General features: G+C 41.6%; 1 protein-coding gene across 1 annotated transcript in view; it reads left to right on the top strand.

Annotated features, from left to right (window-relative positions):
- The first annotated feature begins 246 nt into the window (after positions 1-246).
- Positions 247-21,883, top strand: part of GPR156 (G protein-coupled receptor 156) — a 133,134-nt gene continuing 111,497 nt past the window's right edge. Inside the window, exon 1 of the mRNA XM_007985679.3 lies at positions 247-765. The gene's annotated coding sequence lies outside the window, so the exon portion shown is untranslated. The remainder of the gene's footprint in view (positions 766-21,883) is intronic.

Genomic DNA, 21,883 nt, shown 5'->3' with positions numbered 1-21,883 from the left:
TAAGCGGAAGACAGTGGGCTGGGTGCGAACATCTTGTTTGTGGTCTCCTGTTAACATTCTTGGAAAAAGAAACGTACTTGTCTGATTATAAAATAAGCAAAAACTCAACGTAAAGATTTTGGCAATCCCAGAGAGTACAAAATAAGAAAACTAATTGGTAACTCAGACCCTACTCCAGAAATAAAAATGAGCATTCACGGAGAATCCTTCCAGTCTCCTTACCCAGGCCGGTTAGGGACCCGAACCTGAAGCTCCTTGCCCCGGGGCCAGCTCCTCTGGCAGCCTCTGGCTCCAGGCCCGGGAAGGGGCGCTGAGGGGAAGGCGCCCCCCAGGGAAGGTCTCCGAGGAGACGGCCGGAGGCGGGGCTGCCCCAGGGGACTCGGCGGCCCCAAGCAAGGAGAAAGAACCCAGGAACTGGAGGAGCCGCGCGGCGCGTGGAGTCTGCAAGGTCTCGTAGCCCTCCCGGCCCTCGCGGGAGAGCGGGGTCGAGGCGCGCCACGCGGGCGGCGCCAGGGAGGGGCGGACAGGCGTGGCTCAGCCAGTGCCCCGGCCAGAGGCGCCCCGCGCCCCGCGCTCACCTCAGAGGCAGGCGCCGCCGTCCCGCCGCCTCCACGCCCGGCTCCCGGCGCGGCGATGGGCACAGGCCCCTGTCTCTGCCCTGGCCCGCCCCTTCCAGGCCCGCGAACCCGCGAGACGCCGGGGAACCGTGGGGTTCCTGCACATAGCAGCTGGCTTGGCGCTTCTCGGCGGTCCGACACCGATGAGGTGAGCACAGAGACCTTAAGGATCCAAAAAACTTCCAACAGTTAATTGTTAAGTGAAAGTGGAAAGGGGGTGGGGCTTTCTCTCCTTTCCAGAATCTGAGCAGTTTCTTTGGAACCGATAAAGAAACTCTCTTAGGAACTTGAGGTGAGCACGGATCACTCATCAGGGATGCGAGTGGCAATTTCAGTGAAAGAGGCGGGAGAGTACTGTAATTTGGTGTGAAGATGGGACCGTGGGTTTTCTGCTGAATAAGCGACAGCCTGTGCTGAAAATGAGAGATCCCGGAACAGTTTCCCACCGCCTGTAGACTTTCCAGAGTCTCCTCACGCCGAATCTGCTTTGCAAGGCATGTTCACCCCCAGGCTGCAGAGTGGCGGGCACGATGGGCTCCCCCATGGGGATTGCAAAGTCCTGAAAAGGGACAATTTTATTGCACTGCGTCTGTTGAACTGCCTTGCTTCTGGGCATGAGGGAGTCACCTGGAAGCTGCAGCATCCTTGTACCCTGGCAAGCAGCCCTTTCCAAGTTAGCTCTGTCAGAAACTAGAGGCCTCTAGGTAGAACTCAAGGTATCCATGTGCTCGTGAAGAATACAAACCTTGAGGTTTTTAAAATCGAATTTTGTTAAGATTTCAGGATAGAAATCTGGGAAGAGAAGTCATGGCACGGCATAACTTACCCCTTTGTTGGTTTTCTAGGTACATGTATGCTGGAATTAGAGGTAAATGATGTCCTAGCCTATCATGAAATATATTTCCTGGTGTAGTTCTTTAAAGCAGGATATGGAGGATAGCATTACATTTTTGCATCCTAGGTAAAAGGGAAAGATTTTCAGATGGGGGTTACACAGTGGGAGAAATTGTTGATATAGTTGTATTAGGCAGCAAGGCCTGCAAAGAAAAACTTCTTTTTCTCCACCAGTGACTGAATTCTGCATAGAGTGTCTCCTCGCAGTCTGGGTAGCAGCCTGGCTTGCGAAAACGGTGCTTCTTTCGTTGCTGCAGGTGGAGCAAATGGGCTTGTGGATAAATGGCTAAGGAAGTATTTGAGTCTGGAGAATAAAGTGCTTTAGCAGGCTTTGCTTGAGTTAGGGGTCCCTTGGGAGGAATAGAGGTGGCTTTCTGTTCCCCATTTTGCCAGCCTAATTCCCCTTCAGGGACACCACTGTCTCTGGAATGTTCCCTCTATTTCCCTTTCTCTTCCACCCCCAGCTTTTAGCTTCTCCCCATTCCCCAGTAAAGTCTAGAATTGAGCCTAGTCAGAGTCAAAGTTCTGATAGCCTGGGGATATACAACTTCAAGCCTGCTGAAGGCAGAAATGAGACCTAGGAGAGACCCAAGATGGGTGAGATGAAACAACTTCCAGCCTAGAAGGCTCTCAAAAGCGTGGAAAAATAATGATTGAGGGAAACGTTATCTGGAAAGGAGAATAGGTGCTTAAGTGTTTGTTTCCAGCTGAGGGTTTTAATATTTCCATTTTTGTTGTTTAACCATAAGGGAATTTCCATATAGGGTAGGAGGAGGATGAGACCTTCTCTGTAAACTGCATCCTTCTGCCTGAATTTGCATTTTACTACATTCTCATGTAGGTTTCAGAGATTAATTGGGAGAAGGGGGAGAGAGGAAAGAAGCCAGAGGCTCTGACATGCTGCAGAAACAGTGCAACATGGACTGACTTGGGCTGCAAAGGTGGATTTGGGCGTTGAAAGGAATGTTCTGCATTTAGTTAAAAAAAAATCAGAGCCTTTATTTTGCAAAGGTCTTGGGAATCAGAACATTCATGTTTAGTTGCTGATGAATTTTGCCTGATAAAGGATGCAAATCACTATCTCACCTTTTTTCTCCAGTACTTTATTATGAAAAATTGTAGGCATACAAAGATGTTATCTACCTCTCATTTTATAAACTTATTATCTTAAAACAAACTTGTTAATAAAAATCAGTGTTTAGAATCCATACATATGTGATCTGGTCCTGGACAGAGCTTGAATCAGAAGGTGTTTCAGATATAGATGTGTGAAGGATATTAACATTTTAAGAAAAAAATACGGATCTTATTCTTCTGACTTTCCCATAAGAATCCTGAGCAGACCCCTTAACCGCCTTCTTTTTCCCATTCTTAAAATATCAGTCAGTTGGATGATATCACTCCCTTGCTTAACACCCTCCAATGGCTTCCCCTCACACTGTGAATAACATTTAACTCTCCACCAGGGCTTGTGATCTGGTCTGGTGACCTTATATTCTATGCCCATCCTCTCGCTTACCATTGTCCTTGCTCTTCCCTCTGCCTGAACACTCTTCCTTCAGACACTGCCACTGCTTCTTTTCTCAGCCCATTCCGGTTTCTTTTCATACTCTCCAGAATGATGGCCACCTGATCTAAAACAGCCTGTGGTCACTCCCTGTCCTCTGACCCTGCTTTATCCTTCTTCATGGCACTTAGCACTCCCTGACACTATATAGTATATGTGTTTCCTTATTAATTGGGCATATTCCCCACTCTAATGTAAACTCCATCAAGACAAGGAATTTTTTTGTCTTATTTATGGCTGTGTTCCTGTTTGGTGTATTATGAGCAATTAATAAATAACTGTTGGATTAATTAGATAATTAAATTACACAAATAAAGCATTGACTCCCATAAGGGTGGCAGAACCCTTAGTAAAATACTAGAAGTCCTTTCAGGTAATTTGTAATTCAAGTTAATCAATATTTGATAGGTAAATGATGACCCTGGAGATCAGTGGCCTCTTTTATCCTCGCAGCACTTCTCAGCTGAATCCTTTGCTAATAGCTAGGCCAGTTTTGACAAACCCACATCCCAAACAAGACATAAAATATTTCAGTCACAGAACTTTTCCTCATGTCTCTTTCTAGTCACCCCCACCATAAAGAAGCAGCAAACCTTGTTCTGATTTCTAATATCATAGATTAGTGTTGCTGGTTCCTGAACTTCATATAAGTGCAATTACACAGCATGTACTCTGGTGTTTGGCCTCTTTTCTACACAATGTCTGTGATATTCATCTGTGCCATTGTGTGTATCAGTAGTTCATTTCTTTTTATTCCAAGGTAGTGTTCATTGTATGAATATTGACCATGTGTTTATTCGTTCTCTGGTTGATAGATACTTGGGTTGCTGCCAGTTTGTGACAATTTTGAACAAAGCTGCTGTGAACCTATAAGGGGTCTGCCTCATCTTGAGTCTTCTGTACTTTATATGAAAATCTTCCTTTGTGCCACCAGTGCGGAGAGAAGTATGGCGATGTTATGGGGGCTGTGACCGATATAGCAGCCTGCATGCACCCCAGCCAGTAGACAGCTCTGCTGGGAGTTGACCTGCTTCCCACTTTAGAGGGAGAGCACTTGGAAAATGAGTGTCTAACAAATTAGCGAGCCCTCCAGTGCACTCTTAAGTGCTTTAAATCCTTGAAAGAGACACTGTAGAATGCCTGCTGCTATCGCTGTTGTATTTGCCCCCTCTTCTCAGGTTCCCCATCCCAGTACAAGTTGACTGTAATCAGCCTCTGAGTATTATGCTACTGAGGGGTTTAAACATTCATGAGTAAGAGTCTTGTTCAGAGCCTAATAAAATATTTATGTGTTTCCATGGGGCATTGGTTTCTATCTAGACTTCTCAAGGCGTTTTTCTGAGATGTGTGTCATAATTGTGAACTCAGACAGTGATCAATGATATGGCCCTGTGTTATTAAACCCCACCACACAGAGCACCTTGCTTTCTAGGGATGGAGAAGAATGAGCACACAGAAAAATGGACATGAATAGTGTCTAGATCAGGAGAAAGACTACATGTACTGATAAAAAATGGCTTGAGTAAAGAGGGGTCTGTTAATATAGTACCAACAAAGGTATGAATCCAGAGAGGAGAGTGAAAAGAACTTGTTAAAATGAGAGGAATGCTGGGATGCATTCATTCCACGTGGAAGAATGGGAGACTCAGCATTGTAAAATGCATAGTTCCTTTGACACTCATGTGGATGAGGCTCATATGAGACTACTGTGCTCAGTGCTATAATTATCACAACCTGCTATGAGAGGATGAGAGTAGAAGTGGAGGCTAGGCAGCGTTTCCAGGTAGAGCCAGAGAGCTATTCCAGGAGAAGTCAACATTTCCCTTCAAGGAAGAAGTGGCTTTGAGTCAGGTTCTGAAGGAGGTGTGCTTTTTGACTGGCAGCTGCGGTGTGGAAGGGCCTTTCCAGAGAGACAGAATAACATGATTGAGTGAGGGCCAAAGTGCCAGTGTGGTGTGAGTAAGGAGAGAAGGTGGGTGGATGGGGGTCAGGGCAGGGTTGCAACAAGAGATAAAGCAGGAGAGCTAAAGGCTAGCTTATGAAGGCCACAGGAGGATGGACTTTGGTCTGTTTGCTGGAGGGCCATGTAACTTTCAGTCAGAGATTGGCTTATATTTTGAGCAGTTCTTGGGAAGTATATCCACCCTAGGCAAGGCCTTGAGGTACCTTTATGTCCAAGGCACTTCCAGAATATTCAGCTGTGTCTAAAACAGTATGAATACTCTGGGCCAGGCGCGGTGGCTCAAGCCTGTAATCCCAGCACTTTGGGAGGCCGAGACGGGCGGATCACGAGGTCAGGAGATTGAGACCATCCTGGCTAACATGGTGAAACCCTGTCTCTACTAAAAAAAAAAAAAAAATACAAAAAACTAGCCGGGCGAGGTGGCAGGCGCCTGTAGTCCCAGCTACTCGGGAGGCTGAGGCAGGAGAATGGCGTAAACCCAGGAGGCGGAGCTTGCAGTGAGCTGAGATCCGGTCACTGCACTCCAGCCTGGGTGACAGAGCGAGACTCCATCTCAAAAAAAAAAAAAAAAAAAAAAAAAAAAACCCGTATGAATACTCTGTGTGGTCTACTCTAAGAGAGGTAAACCAGAGGTGGTCAGATACACTCAGTATACTCCTAGGACTGACCAGAAACAGGCCTCACCAGGCACCTTTCTGCCCCTAGCCCATAAACACTCAGAATATTCTGAGTCAGATTGAAGCCACAGCATCCTTTAGGCTTCCTCATGACTACTTTGCCTCAGCTTGGGGAGTTGCAATGATCTAAGTATCCCCTTATCACCTGAACACAAATCTGGGCCAGTATACCTCAGACATGGGTTGCCAGGCAACTGAGGGCTAAGTGATGAGGCTGGCCAATCATCCCCACAAAGCCCAGGTCTGCTTTGACCAGGCCATCAGGCTCTGACCAGAGAGGCAACTCTGGGGTTGAGGTCATGCAGACTGATGACCTGGAGACAAAACTGCCAGGCCCCTTCCATATGTCTTCTTTCTTTGGGTTGCAGATTCCTATTCAAAAATGCCTCAGGATGTTTATTTTTTAACCCACAATAAAAATAGTGAAGTAGGGAGGAGTGTTGAACATGTCAATCATCTATACCTTATGTTGTCATTGGGAAGAAATAACTGTGGAAACGATTGTCCCCCGGGAAAGTCAGTCTTCAGTCTTGCAATGAGGAGCTTTGCATATGTAGAGATTAGCTAGAAAGCTCTGGAGTTCTGATGGTGAGAAGGGATTTCTTGGGTCAAGGATAGGAAAGGGCAAGGGAGGACCTTCATGATTCTGCCCAGAGCTGTGCTGGTTGGAATTGCTCTTCTGCTGCCATGGGTAGCATGGGGTTTCAGTGACTGAAAACACCCAGGAAAGTATGCTGTGAGTCTTCATTTTGCCATCTGCCTACACTGGAATATCAGACCATCAGTCAGCACTGCCACCTCTCCATCTTGAGTTTCTAAGAGTTATTGAGAAAACCTTGAAAGGGAAGGCAGAAGTAGATGTCTTAATTAGGGCAATGCCAAGGTCCTAAAGGTGTGGTCTAGGTTGAAGGTGTGGTTAGGGCCTGAAGGCATTGGTCTGGCAGTACTTCAGACCAACAAAGTCTTTCTTGGCTCTTATCTAAAATATTCCTGATTTTCTGCCTGAGGTGGAATCTCTCAAGTGCTGCGTTAATCAGTCTTTTGGCTGAACAGGTAAATAGGGTTCATGCTTAATTGAGTGCCTTTACTTTTTTTAAAGTTTCAGCTTTTATTTTACATTAAGAGGATACATGTGTAGGATTGTTACATGGGTACATTGGACCCGGGTCATAAACACAGTACCCAATAGGTAGTTTTTCAACCCACGCCTCCTCCCTCCCTTCCCCTTCTAGTAGTCTGCAGTATCTGTCATTCCTGCATTTATGTCCCTGTGAGAACATGTGGTCTTTTGTTTTCTGTTCCTGCATTAATTCACTTAGGATAGGCCTCCGACTGCATCCACGTTGCTGCAAAGGACATGATTTCATTCTTTTTTATTCTTGGTGTTTATGTAGCACATTTTCTTCATCCAGTACACTGTTGATGAGCACCTAGGTTGATTCCACGTCTTTGCTATTGTGAATAGTGCTGTGATGCACATATGCATGCATGTGTATTTATGGTGGAATGATTTATATTTCTTTGAATATATACCCAGTAATGGGATTGCTGGGTCGAAGGTAGCTCTGTGTTTAAGATTTTTGAGAAATTTCCAAACTCCCTTCCACAGTAGTTGAACTAATTTACATTCCCACCAACAACGTATGTGTTCCCTTTTCTTCACAGCCTTGCCAGGATCTGTTGTTTTTTTGACTTTTTAATAATAGCCATTCTGACTGGTGTGAGATGGTATCTTATTGTGGTTTTATTTGCATTTCTCTGATGATTAGTGATGCTGAGCATGTTTTCATGTTTGTTGGCCACACTTGTATGCCTTCTTTTAAGAAGTGTCTTTTCATGTCTTCTGCCTGCTTTTTAATGGAGTTGTTTTTTGCTTGTTGATTTGTTTAAATTTCTTATGTATTCTGGATATTAGGCCTTTGTCAGATGCATAGTTTGTGAATATTTTCTCCCATTCTGTAGGTTGTTTACTCTTTGATGGTTTCTTTTGCTGTGCAGAAGATCTTTAGTTGAATTAGGTCCCACTTGTCAATTTTTGTTTTTGTTGCAATTCTTTGTGGGGGCTTGGCCGTAAATTCTTTGCCAAGGCCAACGTAGATAAGGGTATTTCCTAAGTTTTCTTCTATGATTTTTATAGTTTGAGGTCTTACATTTAAATCTTTAATCCATTTTTAGTTAGTTTTTGTATACAGTGAAAGCTAAGGGTCTAGTTTCGTTCTTCTGCATATGGCTACCAGTTATCCCAGCACCATTTATTGAAAAAGGAGTCCTGTCTTCATTGCTTGTTTTTGTCAGCCATGTTGAAGATCAGATGGTTAAAGGTGTGCAGCCTTATTTCTGAATTTTGTATTCTGTTCCATTAGTCTATGTGTCTATTTTTGTACCAGTACCACGCTGTTTTGGCTATACTCTAGCAAATTCTTTGGAATTAGTGAAAATAGGGACACAATTTATGAAGACCTTTGGGATGTAGCCAAAGCAATGTTAAGAGGAAAGTTTATAGCCATAAATGCCTTCCTCAAGAAGCTAGAAAGATCTCACATTAACAATATAACTTTGAATTTAAAGGAACTACAAAAAGGACAAACCAACCCCAACTCTAGCAGAAGAAAAGAAATAACTAAAATTGAAGAAAAACTTAATGAAATTAAGATGCAGAAATCCATATGAAAGATCAATGAAACAGAGAATAGGCTATTTGAAAAAATAAATAAGATTGATAGACTGCTAGCTGCGTTAATAAAGCGGGAGGGGGGAGAGAGAGAGAGAGAGAGGATCCAAATAAGTACAATCGAAAATAACAAAGATGACATTACAACTGATCCTACAGAAATACAAAAGACCCTTGGAGAAAACTATGAACAATTCTATGCACACAAATTAGAAAATCTAGAAGAAATCAATCAATTCCTAGAAACAGTCTCCCAAGATTGAATCAGGAAGAGATTGAAGTCCTGACTAGATCAACATCAAACTCTGAAATTGAATCAGTAATAATAATGATAATAATAATAATAATAATGATAATAAACCCTACCAACCATAAAAAGCCCTGGACCAGATGGATTCACAGCCACATTCTATGAGACACACAAAGAAGAACTAGTACCAATCCTACTAAAACTTACAGAAAATAGAGGAGCAGGGGCTCCTCCCTAATTCATCCCATGAAGCCAGCATCAGCCTAACATCCAAATCTGGCAGAGATACGATGAAGAGATATGATTTTTGTGCCTCTGTTCAGACCAATATCCCTGATGAACATAGACACAAAAATCCTCAACAAAATACTAGCAAACCAAATTCAGCAGAACATCAAAAAGTTAATTCACCATGATCAAGCAGGCATTATTCCTGGGATGCATGGTTGGTTCTGTAATAAATGTGAGTCACCATATAAACAGAATTAAAAGCAAAAACCATATGATCATCTGTGTCATCTCAATAGACACAGAAAAAGCTTTTGATAAAATCCAACATCTCTTCATGATAAAAACTCTCAACAAACTAGGCATTGAAGGAACATACCTCAAAATAATAAGGGCCATCCCTGATAAACCTACTGCTGACTTCATACTGAATGAGCAAAAGCTGGAACCATTCCCCTTGGGAACTGGAATGAGGCAAGGATGCCCACTCTCATCACTCCTATTCAAGGTAGTGCTAGAAGTCCCAGCCAGCACAGTCTGGCAAGATAAAGAAATAAAAGGCATCCAAATAAGAAAAGAAGAAGTTGAACTATCTCCCTTTGCTGACGATATAATTCTATATTTAGAAAACCCCAAAGACTTTTCCAAAAGGCTACTAGAACTAAAAACGATTTTTAGCAAAGTTTCAGGATACAAAATCAATGTACAAAAATCAGTAGCATTTCTAAACACCAATAGCGTCCAGGCTGAGAGTCGAATCAAGAACATGATCCCATTTACAACAGCTGCAAAGAAAATGAAATACCCAGGAATACAGCAAACCAAAGAGGTGAAAGAGCTCTACAAGGAGAACTACAATACACTACTGAAAAAAATTAGAAACAATACAAATAAATGGAAAAATATACCATGCTCATGGATTAGAAGAATCAATATCATTAAAATGATCATACTGCCCAAAGCAATGTATACATTCAATGCTATTCCTATCAAACTACTAACATCACTCTCTACAGAATTAGAAAAAAAATTCTAAAACTCATATGGAACCCAAAAAGAGCCTGAATAGCCAAAGAAGCCTAAGCAAAAGAACAAAGCTAGAGCATCACACTACCCGAGTGCTTTTTCTGAACAGATGTTTCAATGATTCTGTGATTGTTCACGAGCCAGTGATGGCTGCCTGCTTTTGGATGCTGCTAGGATAAATGCAGAAGATCAGAGTAAAGAGGGAGAGGGAAACATAACAGCAGGAGAGAGGAAAAGGGAAGAGAGTAGTGACGTGCTGAGATCGCGGAGGTTGTGGGTACCCAGTTATCTGCAAGTGAGAAACAGGGATAAAAGAAGATCAAATAACTACCCATGGGAATTTTACATGCGAATTTTTCTGACTTCCAAGGCAGCTGTGAGGAGAAAGGAAGGGAGGAGACACAAAGGCAGCTGTCACAGTCAGTCTGAGGAATATTAATAAAAACTTGACACACGAAAACACATGGCCATATCACAACAGCCTGGGTCCCAACAAGGATGTCTGTTCAAACCCCTCTTCACATTTCCATATATTCATTCATAGTATTAGGTATTTTGCAAGACATTCATTTGCACTTGCAAAGATACACAAATGCAAAGCACTTAAAAGGGTAAACTATCCTAAAATATTAGTGGTGAGATTATAAATGATTATTTGTATTTTTTCAACTTATCTATATTTTTCATGATTGCTTAAAGAAGTGTGAATTTCTATGATAATCAGAAAAACATTAAGGAGAAAAGGGGTTAAGTAGAGAGACAGAGAAAGAGGCATGGGGTGGGGAGAGAGGATTGCAGAAAAGAAAAATTTGTTGGAAGATGAATGAAAAGTTAAATGTTTCACAGACTGCTAACTTGTTCATATCTTTTCTTTATTATTGAATATCATATGTTTATCACCCTCAGAAGAACTGTAAGTACCGATTGGCATGAAACTGAATTGTAAATACTGAGCTAAGTATCACACCTCAAACACCATTGCCTTGGCCAATGCCTTTCTGTGTATGACATGTGGCTTCCAGTGGTGCTCAAAGTATTTTCCACCAAAGGCTAATACAGAACACTTCAAACCTGGGCAGCAGCCTCTCTCCCACAGAGTTTAATATTTGTGCTTGTAGCCACTGGGCCGGCTTTGTGCTTCTCATCTCTGAAGTATGGAACAGGAGCCAACAGAGGCTGTCAGTAGTTGGAGTAGTGGGATTTTCCAAGACAAAAGCATGAGTTATTCTCGTCCATGTGTTTGCTGGCTGCTCACTGGCTCAGGCAGCCCCTTGGGAAGCTCTGTGGCTGAGGCTTCAGATAAATAGATGTAGTTTTTGTTTCACAACCACTGACCTTTTCCAGAGGCACTGTTGATTCTGGGCTTTAACTGGCTTCTGTTGAGTGACAGAAGGTGAACCCTCTCTCCAGGAGCAGAAGCTCCTATCTGCTATTAACCACCACGATCAATTCAAAGCAAATGCCAGAGGACCACATACCTCACTGAACTCTGGGGACTAGAGTTACTTGTAGTTATAAGTCTCAATAAATACTTTTTATATTTTAACTTTTACATTTTTAAGTTATAAAAGTTATACACACTCATTGTAACAAGTCTAGTAAGACAGCAGTATATAAAGAAAATATGGCTGGGTGCAGTGGCTCACCCTATAGTCCCAACACTTTGGGAGGCCGAAATGGGTGGATCATTTGAGATCAGGAGTTCAAGACCAGCCTGGCCAATGTGGTGAAACCCCATCTCTACTAAAGATTGGGCCAGGCACAGTGGCTCACTCCTGTAATCCCAGCACTTTGGGAAGCTGAAGCGGGTGGATCACGAGGTCAGGAGTTCAAGACCAGCCTGGCCAAGATGGTGAAACCCTATCTCTACTAAAAATACAAAAATTAGCTAGGCGTGGTGGCAGGCACCTGTAATCCCAGACACTTGGGAGTCTGAAGCCGGAGAATCACTTGAACCCGGGGGGCAGGGGTTCCAGTGAGCTGAGATCCCGCCACTGCACTCCAGCCTGGGTGACAGAGTGAGACTCCGTCTCAAAAAAAAAAAAAAAACAAAATTGACCAGGTATGGTAGCTCATGCCTGTAATCCTGGCACTTTGGGAGGCCAAGGCGGGTGGATCACCTGAGGTCAGGAGTTTGAGACCAGCCTGACCAACAAGGTGAAATCCAATCTCCACTGAAAACACAAAAATTAGCTGGACGTGGTGGCAGGCACCTGTAGTCCCAGCTACTCAGGAGGCTGAGACGGGAGAATTGCTTGAACCCGGGAGACGGAGGTTGCAGTGAGCTGAGATTGTGCCACTGCGCTCCAGCTTGGGCTACCGAGGGAGACTCCATCTCAAAGAAAAGAAAAAAAAAGAAAGAAAATGTAACTAATCTCCACCTTCCCTCACTCCCATCTTTCTGACAAAACCACTATGTAAAGTGCCCAGGCTGGGCGTGCTGGCTGACATCTGTAATCCAAGCACTTTAGGAGCCAGAGGCAGGAGGATAGCTTGAGTCCAGGAGTTCAAAACCAGCATGGACAACATAGTGAAACTCCATCTCTATGGAAAAAAAAAAAAAAAAAAAAAAAAACAGTAGCCAGGTGTGGTAGTGTGCGCCTGTCATCCTAGCTACTTGGAAGGATGAGGTGGGAGGATCGCTTGAACCCAGGAGGTTGAGGCTGCAGTGAGCTGTGATCATGGCACTGTACTCCAGCTTGAGTAACAGAGTGAGACCCTGTCTCAAAAAAAAAAGTTTCATGTGTATTCACATGTCATGATCACAGCTCACTGTAGCCTCAACATCTCCAGCTCAAGGGATCCTCCCACCTCAGCCTGCCAAGTAACTGGGACCACAGGCACATGCTACCACACCCATCTAATTTTTAAACATTTTTTATAGAAATGAGGCCTCACTGTGTTGTCCAGGCTAACCTTGAATTCCTAGGCTCAAGTGATCCTCCCACCTCAGCCTCCCAAAGTGCTGGGATTATAGGCATGAGCCACTGCACTCAACCCCTTCACTCCTTTTCTATGTTTGAACAAACATATGAGTATGTAGACTTATTTTCTATTGTATGTGAAAATGGAATCATATAATATGTTATTGTTATTTCTTTCATTTTATTTAGTATATATTGTGTAAATTATTCTAGATTAACACATATAATTGATCCAATTTATTATTTTTAATAGCTATCTAATATTCCATTATAGGAAGTTCCATAATTTCTTCCCATTCATTACTTCCCCATTGATAGATATTCATGTTTTTCTTCCAGCTTTTTTTACACAACAAATTATGCCACAATAAACATTCCTGTACTTCGGGTTTTATTTTCATAGGAGGGATTCCCAAAATTGGCATTTTTGGGTCAAAGGGAATACACAATTTTAATTCTCACTGTAGGTCTCCTTTACAGCAGTTGTTTCTTTCCTCCTTTTGTCTTTCTCTCCCCTCTCCCACCACATTTCGCCAGGAGGGCCTGTGTATTTAAGAAGGAAAGCCTGCAGTGAGAACTCCTTTGTGCCAAGTGTGGATTATATCAGCTCAGTGGGGAACAGAGTCTGCAGTATCTCAGTTGCATTGTGTCTCTCTTGCTTTTGGTTGATCAGACTGTTTCCAATTCCCCTTGCTCATTTATCCCATGCTGTGGAATTATACATGGTCTTCAGCTGTGGCAGGAGCATCTGAGGGGTGGGTTTTTGGGAGGGGTGTTCTTTCAGAGAGAATACGCTCAGTTACTGTACTTTCTCACAAAGCTATATCTGGTGTGTTTTTTTCTTATGCCCTTTCTTTAATAGTTGGATTGAAAAAGGTTCTTCGATTCCAATCCCGGTCTTCTGTCTTCATTTTGAGGACTTGGGATTTGGGGAGTTTTATGAGTATATAATCAATCAACTGTAACTGATTATTTGACATGAGGATAATTAGTTAAGAAGGTAGGGGTCTTGGAGCTTAAGGATCAGTGCCAAGCAACAGATGTGAACATTTTTAAACAAATGATTTTAACAAACCTAGTATTAGGAGCAAGCTTCCCAGAAGTACTTGGCTTTCCTTTTTAATTTTGCCCTTGCTGGGATGTAAAACTTCAATCTAGTCCACCAGACTAGAGAGGAGTTGGATTCTCCACCACACCAGGGCTGAAGAGGAGGAAATGTCAGAGAAGCATTAAGGGAAGCTGGTAAGTACAAATAAGTGAAATAAATATAAACAGTGAACTAACAAAATAGCAAAAAGTGAAAGAAATTTGAAAGTCCTCAGCTGAAGATTATTGTGTAACCAGTGGTCCTGTGAGCTAGTGGACACTTTATACAAATCTGTGATCTCTAAAACATATCAGAAACCCCAATGTGAATCTGTGTTTAGAATGCAACCATTAGCTAAGCAAGAGAAAAATCATCAAGTCCTGTTGACGGTTATTTTGCCATTGGCTTCTATAACATATGCTGCAATTTGTACCCAGCAGCTTTGGAATGGATTTCTGTATCCTAGGTTGAAAACTAAACTGAAAGAAAAACAGAATAGAAGTTACTGCAATTAATTTCTAAGGAAAAACTTTTAACTTTAGTTTGTGCATGTATATACCTGCAAAATAAACATTACCCTTTATGTTAATACAAACTTTACATGAGCGTTTAATTTTCAAATATGCACTGACCAGTAATAATGATGGCAAACTTAGACTCTACAGTAGGTTTATGTTTTATAACTTAGGGATTCTATAATGTATCTTAGTTGGTCTCATAGTTAATAGTAAGGATAGTTATATCTTATATAGTTTGCACTGTCATCTGAATAAAGATTACCTTTAAACAGTTTGTTCTTGTCAGAAAAATTTTAAGGCTAAACCTATTATAAGACATTAAGCATCTGATTTTGGCTATAATGGACTATCTGATAGTAGATTTTTACTCCTTTACAGGACATCTAGAAAATCTGGGGCTTAAACATCTATTTGAAGGCATAGAAGACCTAATAAGGCAGGTAGGACTTGAGAGCTAAGACCTCAGAAAGAAGAGAAACTCATTGAGTGTTCCATATTCTAGGCTACTTTTTCCCTGTAGACACTTACTATTTATTAAGTAGCACATGAGGAGAACCTAAACAATAAGCAGCTGCTAAAATCAGAGAAGCCAGGCAGGTTATTCTGCAGTCTGATAGGGCTGGGGAGGAAAAAAAAATGGAATTCAAGGAAACCAAATGATTCAGGACATGAGAAACCATGATCATGAACAGAAAAGAGGACCAGAAAAATCAGCTGAATAGTCTAAGCAATTTTCCTGATTTATAAATAGCACAGACCAAGAGAGTGTAAAAATCCGAACACAAAGAAGGTGCTAAAAAGCTGAGAAGCTACTCAGAACTACTTGCATTCTTATTACACTAGGAAGATAAAAATTATTATAGAATGTAAAGCCCACCAATGTGGAATGGCCTGAAAAACACCCTCAGCTTTCAGTTGGGACCACTGATGGATTATGCCTGACCAGTTAAAGGAAACCAGAAATAGACCTGGTCAAATAAAATATTGAAGTCCATTTCCCAATCAACTTAGTCACTGATTAGATTCAAGTAATCTGTTCTTATTTTAGCACCCTAAGAGAAGTCTTCTCCATATTCTTTGGAGAAGAAAAAATGATCCAGAACCTTTTTGTTTTTCATACGTGGTTTCTGGTATTCAGCAAAGCAAAACAAAACAAAAACAGGCATACCAAGATATAGTTTCCAGAATGTGGTACAAACAGAGAGAACCCAGATTTCCTGAGTTGAGAAGACAGAGCTCCCCATGTATGGGGAGACCAAGGCAACTATAGTTTGTAGGACAGAGTATTGGAGAGGAGAGAGCTGCAGAGAGAACTCCAGAGTTCCTCACAGGGTATACCTGAAGGATTAAGCTGAGTACTGAGCAGCACATGCATGTAAGGAAACTACCTGGGATAAAGAAAGAACTACCCCAAAGGATTAGAAGAAATAGTGCTCATTGCTCACACAGGGCTGGGAATTGTGCCTCTTCCCACCAGCTAGACTTGAAAAGCTCATAATTCGTGGAGGGTTGGATAGTATACTCTGAAAGACCATGCCTTAGTAGTGAGAAATAGCCCTAGATTGAGCACTGGACTGATCCTAACAAATCTTTTAAAAAGACCCAAAAGGAACAAATTGTTCCAGTTAATTTGACTGCATCCCAGAACAAAGCTCAAAACTATTTAGAGGTATTTGGAATAGCAATGTTAGTAATATTGCAGAGGAAAGAATATTGCCAGGGATAAAGAAAATCATTTCATAATGATAAAGGAGTTGATTCATCAGAAAGACGTAACAGTACTAAACATTTATGCATCTAATAACAGAACTTCAAAATGCATAAATGAGAAATTGATAGAGTTCTAAGGAGAAATAGACAAATCCATAATTGTAGTCCAAAATTTCATTAACCTTCTCTCAGTAATTGATAAAATGACAGAAAATAATTAAACATATAAAAGAAGATAAAAATACAATCAACTAACTTGACCTCATTGATCTTTATAAGACACTCTACCCAGCTACAGCAAATACATATTCCTCTCAAGTGTACATGGAACATTTATCCAGTTAGACCATATTCTGAACCATAAAACAAATCTCAATAAATTTAAAAGGATTTTAGTTATATAAGGTGTGTTCTTGATCACAGTGGAATTAATTAAGAAATCAGTAACAAAAATTCTCAAATATTTGGTAACTAAATAACATCCTTCAGAATAACTCATGAGTGAAAGGAGAAATCAAAAGGAAAATTAGGGCCAAGTGGCATGACTCACATACATCTGTATTCCTAACACTTTGGGAAGCTGAGGCAGGAGGATTGCTTGAGGCCAGGAGTTCAAGATCAGCCTGGGCAACAGAGTAAGATCCTGTCTTTACAAAAAATAGAAAAAAAAATTAGCTAGGCATGGTGGTGTGCTACTCAGTGGGAGGATTGCTTTAGCCTAGGACTTTGAGGTTGCTGTGAGCTATGATCATGCCACTGCACTCCAGCCTGGGCAGTAGAGTGAGACCCTGTCTCTAAAAAAATTATTTTTAATAAAAAATAAAGGGAAATGAGAAAATATTTGGGGCTGAAAGTAAAAACTAATGTATTAAAAGCAGTACTTAGGTGGAATTTTATAGTATTATATATTATAAGTTGGGGCACAGTGGCTCACGCCGGTAATGCCAATACTGTAGGAAGTCAAGACAGGCAGATTGCTTGAGATCAGGAGTTCGAGACCAGCCTTGACAACATGGCAAAACGCTGTTTCTATAAAAAATACAAAAAATTAGCTGGACGTGGTGGCATGTGCCTGTAGTCCCAGCTACTTGATGGGGGCTGAGGCAGGAGGATCACTTGAGCCCAGGAGTTCGAGGCTGCAGTAAGCCGAGATCGCACCACTGCACTCCAGCCTGGGTGACAAAGTAAGACCCTGTCCCCACCCCCCTCGCAAAAAAAAAAAAAAGCTTATAAGAAGAAAGGCCTCAGATCAGTGTCCTCAGCTTTCATCTTGAGAAACCAAAACAGAAAAAGAGCAAATGAAATTCAAAATAAACAGAAGAAAGAAAATAAGAAATATTAAAGCAGAAATAAATAAACTAGATTTTGAAAAGTAGAGAAAGTCAATGAAAGCAAATAGTGTTTCACTGAGAATATTAATAAAATTGATTAACCTCTTGACAGAAAACAAAGAAGAGGAAAAGAGAGGAGATACAATTTACCAATATTAGAATGGGAGATGTGACATCACTACAAATTGTACAGATATTAAAGGATAATAAGGAAACATTATAGCTTTTCTCCAATAATTCCATCAACTTATTAATAGATGAAATGAACAAATTCCTTGAAAGACACAAGCTACCAAAGTTCACTCAAGAGGTAGTAGAGAATGTAAAAGCTCAGATCTATTATAGACAGTCTCAAAAGTTAGAAATAGAAGAGAACTTCCCTAGCCTGATAAAGGGAATCTATGCAAAACATGCATCTAACTTTATATTTAGTGGTAAAGCAAATAGTAATATAATCCAAAAAAAATTTTTTTTTTTGAGACAGAGTCTTGCTCTTTCACCCAGGTTGGAGTGCAGTGGCACGATCTCGGCCCACTGCAACCTCCGCCTTCCAGGTCCAAGCAGTCCTCCTGCCTCAGCCTCCTGAGTAGCTAGAATTACAGGCACATGCCACCACACCCTACTAATTTTTATATTTTTAGTAGAGACGGGGTTTCACCATGTTGGTCAGACTGGTCTTGATCTCCTGACCTCATGATCCACCCACCTCAGCCTCCCAAAGTACTGGGATTACAGGCATGAGCCACTGCACCCGGCTTTTTTTTTTTTTTTTTTTTTTTTTGACATGGAGTCTTGCTCTGTCGCCCAGGCTGGAGTGCTGTGGCATGATCTCGGCTCACTGCAACCTCCAACTCCCGGTTCAAGCAATTCTCCTGCCTCATCCTCCTGAGTAGCTGGGATTACAGGGGCCCACCACCACGCTTGGCTAATTTTTGTATTTTTAGTAGAGATGGGATTTCACCATGTTGGACCAGGCTAGTCTCGAACTCCTGGCCTCAGGTGATCCACCAGCCTCAGCCTCCCAAAGTGTTGGGATTACAGGCGTGAGCCACTGTGCCCGGCCTAGATTTTTAACTTATTTGTGTAATTACTTCAAGTATAGATTACTCCAATTTAAACACATAGATTGTGAAACTAGATAAATAATAAACATATTCAAAATGATTATTAAATGTTTTAATTGGTGACATAGTTTTTCATAGCCTTTTATCATCTCAGTGCATCATGTTTTATTTGTAGGTAGTCACAGAGAAACAGTTACACTTATAAGAACACCATGAAGAATAATTTAATTAAAATGTTCTTTTTTTTTTTTGAGACAAGTCTCGCTTTGTCACCCAGGCTAGAGTGCAGTAGCAAGATCTTGACTCACTGCAACCTCTGCCTCCTGGGTTCAAGTGATTCTCCTGCCTTAGCCTCCCTAGTAGCTGAGATTACAGGCGAGGACCAGTACACCTGGCTAATTTTTGGTATTTTTAGTAGAGATGGGTTTCACCATGTTGGCCAGGCTCGTCTTGAACTCCTGACCTCAGGTGATCCATCCACCTTGGCCTCCCAAAGTGTTGGGATTACAGGCGTGAGCAACTGTGCCTGGCTAAGACATTCTTTTATCCTCGACTTCAGCTGAGTTTAGTTTGAAATGCGGCTCTTTATTTGGGGTGATTGGGCTTTGCAGGAGGGTTGGTGGGTGGCCTATAATTTCCCCAAATATTGTATGTAAGATATTACATGTTTGTATATGGTTTTTCAGGAGAGAGTTCGTAGCTTTCATCAGTCTATCATGACCAAAAACTATTTAAGAATCATGGCTTGAAGAATGAAAGAATCGACTGCCATGCTAAGTGTCTAATTTCTCAATAATACTTCCCTGAAACTAATTTCTAGAGAATAATTCAAATGACTTGATCTATGTATGTGTGCATGAGTCCTCAAAGCCTGGAGTAACATATCAAAAGTTATCCCAAGGGTTTGGTTCAAACTCGGATAAAAGCCCTGTATTTCTTATCTTGAACTGGGTTTCTCATAGTGTGATTCCCAGATCAGCAGCAGCATCAGCATCACCTAGGAACTTGTTAGAAATACAAATTCTCAGGCCCCAGGCCATACCTACTGAATTACAAATTGGAGATGGGACCAGCAGTGTTTTCTAAGGAGCTTTCCAGATGATTCTGGTGTGCACTAAAGTTTGATAACCACTGGGTTAGACTATAATTAGAAAATCCTGTTCTCCGCCCCTGCTCCCAAGCCAGGTTTAGAACAGTTTGTTAAGCAAATATCTGCAGAAAGACCAGTCTAATGTTGACAGCTTCTGTTTTCCATCTTTATAGAAAAATTGTAAAGCCTCAAAAAGCCCAAGTCACCCTCACACAAGTGTCTTGGGTTGCACAGCAACACCAAACAAGAGTTTAGAGTAATCCAGTGTCCAGCTGAAATTGGAATTTAGAGACACAGCACGTGAGTTCACTCACAAAAATTCTTACCAGGAGGCTTTTTAGGGATGAGCCCAGTAATTCCAAGGGACTTGGCTCTTGGCCTCCTTTGAGGCCTATAACACAGTCTCTTGAACAGACTGACCCTCAGGAATGAGGTTTCATTACCCTCTTCCAGCCGTGTGGCACCCTCACAAACATCCTTTAACAGAGTGCTCAGTATCACCATGCTTCGTTTGCAAAGTAACTTAACGAATTCACTCAGCCTATATTCTTAGTACCCAGCGGTAGGGATCTCAGCTGTAGCAGCATAAAACTTGAACTGTCCAAAACCAGTCTCTGAAACCTTCAAGTGTTTATTCTGTCTACTCCTGCTGTTGCCTGAAGCTTGATTTGTTGTTACACCTTACTGTTTTGCTGATGAGAAATAGCACAGGCTACTTCTCAGCGGTTCTCATTAAAGGAGGGCAGCCAAGTGGAATTCATTCTTGCCTCTTAATAGTTTTCAAATGAGAATTTTATTGCATATTAATGAGCACTAATTGACATTTGTGACTGGTTTTTATGGAAATCATGCATGTGTAATTTGCATAATAGTACCTTAGTGCTTTTAGGTAACAGTGCAACTCTGGGAAGTTGGTAAAGGTTTTTGTATGGTGCTTTTTAAAAAAGTTCCCAAACCCCAGCCCCTAGAATAGTATAGAATATTAACAGGTCTCTGGGATCCAAATATAAGGCAGTAGTGACTCAGTTCATGTAGTTGTACCAGCTTGTACCTGAGAGTCAGAAAATGCATCAGGGCAGGTCTTTAAAAGCAGGAAGCGCCCCCACAGTAGCCAGGGAGGATATTCCAGCCCTCCCTCTACCTTCATGTGTCAACCCTCCTGCTTCTCCTGAGTCATGAGTATCTAGACAGTGCTGAGGATTGTTCTAAGGACTCCTACACTATGTTTTCTAAACATCACTTGGTTGATATCATCAAACATGGATTGATCACCTACTATGTGCCAGGCACTGTGCTAGGTGCCAGAGTAAGCCCATGTTGACTTGCTGCATGCTGCTTCCCTACCTCTTAACACAATGAGGCAACAGTTATCCATCAATGTTTATTGAATTAATGAACATGCTCTCTGCCCTCAGGGATCTGAGGATTCATTATTCTTACAAAATCTGATGTTAAATACAGTATAAAATTTGTTGCTCTTCATTTTAGAAATATTAATTATTCAGAACTTGGAATTATGTTAGGAAATTTAGAGAAACAAGATAATCTTGGTTTTATGTGCCCCAAGTTTTCTGTATATCAAATGACCTTTTTAAATTTTGTGAAAATGAAAGAAGCCAATGTTTACTGAAGATCTAGTATGTATCAGTTACTTTTTCACACATCCTATACATCCTATGATTTAAGCATCAACAAAACCTATGAGGTGTAGATAGTATTATCTGTGTTTAATTGAGCAAGCAGCTAAGAACTGGAGAAGTGACTAACCTAAGGCATCACAGATAGATAATTGTGGAACTGGGACTTAAATTCAGCCTAGGCTTTGTCTGTTGCATTGCTGCTTATTACATTAAATGATCCTAGGATATGTGAAGCAAAGCCAAACTCTTAAGTATTGTACTAGTGATACGGCTCCTATGACTGGAGGAACACCGGGGTTCTTGGTCTCATGCCAGTTTGGATAAAATGACATGGACACACGTGGAGTGGTTTTAGGGAGGGAAAAGTTTAATAGGCAGGAAAGCAGGAAGGAAGAAGAAAACAGCTCCCCGGTATGGGGAGAGAAGCGGGGGGATTCAAACAAAGAGAAAACCCCGTGTGCAGCAGAAAAGTGGCTGCTTATATGAGGATGCTGGAGGAGGTGGTGTCTGGTCTGCACAGGGCTCAGGGGATTGGTTTGACCAGTCATGTCATTCATGCAGCCTGTGAAAAAACTGACCCTCCCACCCTAGCCTTTTAATATGCAAATGCAGGGCGCCATTATGTT

The sequence above is a fragment of the Chlorocebus sabaeus genome, chromosome 22 (assembly GCF_047675955.1).
Source record: "Chlorocebus sabaeus isolate Y175 chromosome 22, mChlSab1.0.hap1, whole genome shotgun sequence".
Classification (NCBI taxonomy): domain Eukaryota; kingdom Metazoa; phylum Chordata; class Mammalia; order Primates; family Cercopithecidae; genus Chlorocebus; species Chlorocebus sabaeus.
This window is presented reverse-complemented; position numbering and strand designations above follow the sequence as displayed.